The following is a 6,000-nucleotide window of genomic DNA, read 5'->3' as shown; positions in this document are numbered from 1 at the left end:
ATGAGCTGAATACAGTCAGTTTGAATTTAAAGCAGATGCAGTAGTTTGGAAAACCAACAGAGGCATTTTTCTTTAGGAGGGGAAAGTTTCCAGGAGCATTTTTGAAAAACAAGAGATCATTAATGTCCTCCCTCATTCCCATGCTCCCCAGAGGCTAGAATGGATGTTTAAGGGCTTTTTTCCCCTCCGTCACTACAAAATTAGCATGTCCCACTCAACAATCACTACATTTGTTTCCTTCTCCCTTGCTCTCTCTCAGATCTTTCATCTGAAGGGATTGTTTGAAAGAGAAACAAAGGTATTTTCAGAGGAAAAAACCATTTTTTTTTAATCTATCAAGCAGAAAGATGCACTATGTTCAGAAACTGATCAGGATGGAATCTTGAATTTTCAAGAATTTCAAAGTAGTTTCCATAATCTCCTACCCCTTTCGTCCTGATTCCCTTATCCAGTCAGTAGTCTAGAAGTAATTGATCCCTTTCTGGGAGAGCTGTATAGAATAATTAATACTACTTTCCAGAGGTACCTGTACCAGGAGAAAGGTAAGTGAAAAACAGTCAGGCTCTCAGTCCATGGCTACAAACTGAAACTAGTTGAAAAAAGTGAGCACAAGTTAAGAGAAACAAGACATACCCCAAGAGAGGGGTCAAGAGTCAGATCTGTTAGGAGTGGGTGAAGGGGTCACAGTACTCCAACCTGCAACGTTAAGACAGGAATCACAAGTTAGGAGGGCAGCTAGTCTGCATCAGAAATACAGAGCTGACTAGAAGCTCAATTTTAAATATCAGAGAATAAGTCCTTTCCTGTGGCACCTGTAAGTGACCCAGATGGTCCAGCCAGCATGCACAATGTTGTCACATAATTCTGGCCCCCACTGAGGGATGCCCTAAATCTGTGACAGTCCCAGAGTCTGAGTTCTATTTATTGAGCCTATACCTGTGTATTCAACACAGTTCAGATTGTGTTTTCACTGAGAGTCAGGACCAGGCAATTAGGAGCTGTTCATTCAGGAAATTTTCTTCAGCAGCAAAGCCATCGCAGGACCAGACAGCCATGTTCCAAGCTCAAGTGACAGGTAAAGGCCCTTTTTAGCTTGTCAAACTTAGAGTCCAGATTGATCCACTCAAATTGGATGCCTCAGGCCAGAAAATCCTCAGCCTCTACGGATTGTCATCAACCAACTGAATACTGCTCCTTAAAGCCACAGAAATAACCTCCAACTGGAGAATGCCTCTCTTTTTATGTTGTCTCCTTTTCTCCTGAGACTCTGACAGAAATCACGGTAAAAAATAATCAGCTATGGACACTTGTTCTGTTTCCAATACTAAAGAAATTTCATTCTAATCCACCCACCAGTGGCACAAAGCAAGGAAATCATGTCCCACTAACGCTTTTTCTTTGCAGCCTTTTCTATAAGCTGATCCCTCCAGCACCTATGAAATTAAAAGCATTTAACATTTTTAAAAGATTTGTTTGTTTGTTTGTTTGTTTGTTTACTTGGGGGTCAAGGAGCAGACGGAGACAGAATCCTAAGCCGACTCCTCGCTCAGGGTAGAGCCCCATGCAGGGCTCCATCTCATGATTCTGATATCAGGACCCAAGCCAAAACCAAGAGTCCCATGCTTAACTGATTTCACCATCGAAGGCACCCAAGCATTTAACATTTTTAAATAAGATTTTATTTCTTTATTTGAGAGAGAGTGAGAGAGAGCACAAGCTAGGGGAGGAGCAGAGGAAGAGGGAGAAGTGTGCTCCCTGCTGAGCAGGAGCTCGAGGAAGGGCTCCATCCAAGAACCCTGGGATCATGTCCTGAGCTGAAGCCAGATGCTTAACCAACTGAGCCATCCAGGCAGCCAAGGATTTAACATTTTATACCAGTTTTTATCATACATCCATACACAAGAGTAACAAGATATGAAGCAATTAAAATATCCCTCCTTTTGTTCCCCATTGAAAATTTACTCAAACCTCTAGAAATAAATTTAGCATTTACAGGGTTAATATTATAACTTTCAGGAGAAATCCTGGCTGGAATGCAAGTGGGGAAGGAGAGAGGGAACTTAGGAGCCCTTTCTCCTCCTTTTGGAGGAGAAAACAAAAACTATAAGCATCACTCAGGATGTTTTCTCCCCCTCACTTTACCCAGTAATGCTGAAAGTAGACAGAGCATCTATTGAGCCAACTGCCCTGGAGGTGATCCACAGCTGACCCTTGAAGAACACAGGCATTAGGGGCACCAACCTTCACACCAGTCGAAATTTGTGTTTAACTATTGACTCCCCCCAAATTTAACTACTAATAGCCTACTGTTGACTAGAAGCCTTACGGACAGCATAAGCAGTTGATTAACACATATTTTATATGTTTTATGTATTATATATTAAATTATATAATATATGCAACAAAGTAAGTTAGAGAAAAGAAAATTGTGTTAAGAAAATCATAACGAGGGGTGCCTGGGTGGCTCAGTTGATTGGGCATTTGACTTCGGCTCAGGTCATGATCTTGGGGTCCTGGGGTAGAGTCCCACTTCAGACATCTTGCTCAGTGAGGAGTCTACCTCTCCCACTCCCTCTGCCTTCCCCCACTACCCACCCCGCTGTGCTCTCTCTCTCTCAAATTAATAAGAAAACCACAAGGAAGAAAAGCACTATACTGTATCTATAGAAAAAATTTGCATGTAAGTGGACTCACCCAGCTCAAAACCCTGTTGTTGAAGGGTCAACTGTATTATTTTCATATTCCATTGGCAGCTTTACCTCTCCCAAGAGACTATAGCTCAGCACTGTTTCACACCATGAGTGACTCCACGGTCACCGAAGCAGCAAAGGTTCATTATACGCACCCCTTCATCTTCACTTCCTTTTCCCAAAACCACTCCTTCCAAATTTCAGTGAGGCAGGGATCCAGCAAATCCCAATTCCTACACCATCTGTATCAGAGGTTCCGAAGACCACCCTCCACACCCCAGGTTCAATGATTCACTAAGAGGACCCAGAGGATACTGTTAATATTCTATTCCTTGCTTGGGTGATGGTTACCTGGGTGTGTTTGCTTTAGAAACTCATCAAGCTGTGCATTTATCAAGAGTGTATTCTTCTGTATGTTATGCTTCTATTTAAAAAGCTTATTAAAAAAACATTTCACTCCTTTTTACTTTGCTATATTTTTTCATCATGCAACATTTTCTGATATATTAGTTATGAGTCTTTACTGTTATGAGAACGCTAATTTACCGTGCCTATTCATAAGTAAATAAATATGAAGACTATAGGTAGTTTCTTCTTTTAAAGATTTATTTCTTTAAAAGAAGAGAGAGAGAGAGCACATGAACTTCATTGGGGGGAGGGCAAAGGAAGAGGGAGAGAGAATTTCAAGCCAACTCCCCCCTGAGCACAAAACCCAACTCAGGGTTCAATCTCACAATTCTGACATCACGACCTGAGCTGAAACCAAGAGTCAGACACTTAACCAACTGAACCATCCAGATGCCTCCATAGTTTCTTTTATCAGACCTAACTCCTCCACCTCAGAGACCTGGAATAAGCTGTGACAAGTGTAAATAAGAGGAAGTTCTGGCATAATTCTAGGTCTTGTTGTTTATATCTTATGCTAGGATTTTTCTACCACCACTTGGATGTCTTTGTACACACCATCCATACACATACACATGTACACACACACATTTTGTCTTTGTTTTACAGTGCCACATATATCCATCTCTTGATACAGATATCCTCACAACACTACACAATGATTATATCACTAGTTTGGCTTGTATTTAACTCATTCTTTTATCTACCTACATAGTAGATAGATGAACTGCATGTGCCACAATTTATTCAACCACTCACTACTGGGAATTATGATTGATGTAAGTTGCCTACTTCTACTAACTCCAATATAAGGAAAACCTCATATGACATCATTATGTAGTGAGACTTTTATTTCTATAGAGTAGACTCAAAGAATATTTCTGGATTGAAGGATATGAGTATTTTTAAAATTTATTTATTTATTTATTTATTTGAGAGAGTACAAGTGGGGGAAGAGGGAGAGGGACAGAGACGATTCCAAGCAGACTCCACACTAATCATGATGCCCAAAGCGGGGCTTGATCTTTCGATCCTGAGATCATGGCCTGAGCCAAAATCAAGAGCTGGATGCTCATCCAACTGAGCCACCCAGGTGCCCCTGTGTATTTTTCTTTAAGATTTTATTTTTAAGTAATCTCTACACCCAATGTGGGGGCTCGAACTTACCACTCCAAGGTCAAAAGTCGCATGCTCCAACTGAGCCAACCAGGCATCCCTATGTATATATGTGTATTTTTTATTTCAATATGTAATGCCAGATTGGTTTTCAAAATTTCTGTAATGGATCACATTGCCACAGGCAAGATGTAAAAGGATCTTTTTCCCAGTATTCCCATCAACATTAGCTATATATCATTTTTTGCTTTTGCCAGTGAATGGTCATACAATGATGTCTCTTTGCTTTAAGTTCCATTTCCCTGGTTACTAAAGGCAAAACATCTTTTCATGTTTATTGGCTTCCTAGATTTTCAATTCTATAATTTGTCTGCTTATATCTTTTGCCCAATCTTCTACTTGCTTATTGTTCTGTTATTTGCATAACTATCTTTCATCTCCTTGTGTGCTATAATTCTGCCATTGCCTTGTTTATGACATCATCTGCTATATAATGTTTTTTTAGAGAGAGAGCGTGCAAGAGCAAGTTGGGGGAAGGGGCAGAGGGAGAGATAGAATGAGAATCCCAAGCAGGCTCCACCCCCAGCACAGAAGCTGACATGGAGCTCAATCGCACAACCCCAAGATCATGCATGACCTGAGCCAAAATCAAGAGCCAGACACCTAACCAACTGAGCCACCCAGGTGCCCCTGCCATATGATTTTTATATTGCCACATGGGATCCTGGTCATTACAAAATTGTACATAAAGCCTGTTCAAATTTCTTCTAATATTTTGCTGATTTTTTTTTATCCTTAAGTATTTTATCCATTTGAAATTTGTTTCCTGTATGGCATGATAAGGGGATCATACTTTTTCTTCCAGTTATGCCAGCACCAGTTTTTAAATAAACCATTCTCCTCCTGCCAAACTCAAATACCACCTTACATGTAATAAAATCACATCTTTTCTAGGCTCTATTTCTAATGTTCCCTTTGTTCAGACCTTGTTTTATGTCCTCTGAAATTATTTTACAGAGTTCATTTCATTTAGGTCCTATAGCTTTCTTTTTTTTTAAAGATTTATTTATTTATGAGGCAGGGGAGAGAGAGAGAGAGGCAGAGACACAGGAGGAGGGAGAAGCAGGCTCCATGCCAGGAACCTGACATAGGACTCCAGATTTGTGCCCTGAGTCAAAGGCAGGCGCCAAACCGCTGAGCCACCCAGGGATCCCCCTATATCTTTCTTGTTTAACATATTGAATTTTAGTTATTTTGCTGGCCATCATTTCTTACAATGATTTATTTCATAATCATATCTTATTTTATATTCTTTCAATATAGGCTCACCATGAACAGAGAATGTAGAAATACTCTTCACCTTCACAAACTAGTATTGCTCTCATCATTTATACTACTCAGGATAGCCTCACATCTGCTGCAGTAATAAATGGCCCCCCAAAATCATGGGGCTTTAACATAATACAAGTATATTTATTGCTCATACTACATATCCAATATGGATCGACAGAAAGCTATACTCATTCCAGCCACTAAAGGACCTAGTCTGATAGATATTCAACTCAAAATGTGTTTCCATGATCACTATAGCAATGGGAAAGAGAAAGAACAAATTAAACATTGTCACTTCTCATATTTCATCAACTAAAGCATGTTGTGTGGCTATGCTTAATAGGGTGTGAAGGAGGAGAAACTAGTTACAAACAGTCCAGGTGACTACCACAATGTTTTTCTGGAAGCCTACAAAATTCTCAATCTACTTTTATCACATAGGATAGGGACAAGGGTG

The sequence above is a fragment of the Canis aureus genome, chromosome 1 (genome assembly GCF_053574225.1).
Source record: "Canis aureus isolate CA01 chromosome 1, VMU_Caureus_v.1.0, whole genome shotgun sequence".
Classification (NCBI taxonomy): Eukaryota; Metazoa; Chordata; class Mammalia; order Carnivora; family Canidae; genus Canis; species Canis aureus.
This window is presented reverse-complemented; position numbering follows the sequence as displayed.